Raw genomic sequence first — 1,165 nt, forward strand, 5'->3', positions numbered from 1 at the left:
AAACACTTCTTCGAATCCTTCCCAAAGCCTTGAAACATAGTGGTATCACCCCTCCCCATTTTACAGCATACTAAGGGATTATCTTAGTGGACTCTTATGATTTGCATCTAGATCCATCTTTCAGAGTCCATGAGCTACACCTGCTGCAACTGGGAGGCTTTTCAGTGCAAGTGCCATAAAAGTAATGCGAAACTCTAAGGGGGAATGGAACTGGACAGGCGGTATAGACACAGTTGAATTAAGTGTGCTAGTTTAAGGCCTCAAAGGAGTCGTTGTCAGGATGGGGTTAGATGTGTGTAAGAGATGTATTGAGGGACAATGAAGAACGAGCAGGAGAAGCTTTGGATTGCCGCAGGGAAGCAAGGAAGATGCTCAGATGGCAGTGCAGTTAGGAAGATTTCAACCAGACCAAAGAGGCATCCTCACACAAAGTCTTGTGCTAAAGGAGTCCTATGGGCTGCAAGGTCAGCAATTCTAACGTCCCTGGGAGAAAGACAAAGGCTTTCTACTAGGCCTTGGAAACCCATGGGGGTGGGGGGCAGTGTGCTCTGTCCAGAGGGTGGCTAGGAGTCAGAATCAACTTGATGGCAGTGTGGTTAGTTTATGGTGTGGTGTTTTGCAGGAATGGACCTGCTTGCTTGGTCATTGGCTAGAAGCAGACTGGGGGAAGTGTGGCTTCAGTGGGGAATCCAGATGGGGCTGCAACTGGAGCAGTTTGCTCCTTCTAGCTGTAGATCTGAGCAATGACTTTTGTGGCTGATAGGATAGTTTCAGAAGAGTGGTAAAATATTAGAGGTGTCCATATCTTTTTATGGAACACTAGTCTCAAGAGCTTCCTTGAAAAATCTGGGCATATATCGCATTCCTCTTCCAGAGACTCAAGAACAACAATGTTTTAAGAACTGAGAAATTCTGCTGAAATAAGTGGGTTAGTCTTGGTTTAATCCAACAGTTCCCAAATTGATTTGGTCACGGATCTCTCTATGAATTAAATCCTATTAACATCTTGTTATCAATACAACTGTGGCTTAGAAAGTTTGATGTAGACCATATTGTGGAGGACTGTAAAACTTTATTTAACTTGATACACTGGTTGCTTTATCAGGTGGTGCTAAAGTGGGATATTTCATTCTCTGGGCTGTATTAATCTGGCAGTGGTTCAAAA

The sequence above is a fragment of the Echinops telfairi genome, unplaced genomic scaffold (assembly GCF_000313985.2).
Source record: "Echinops telfairi isolate 266 unplaced genomic scaffold, ASM31398v2 ScPeMD7_70;HRSCAF=299, whole genome shotgun sequence".
Taxonomy (NCBI): Eukaryota; Metazoa; Chordata; class Mammalia; order Afrosoricida; family Tenrecidae; genus Echinops; species Echinops telfairi.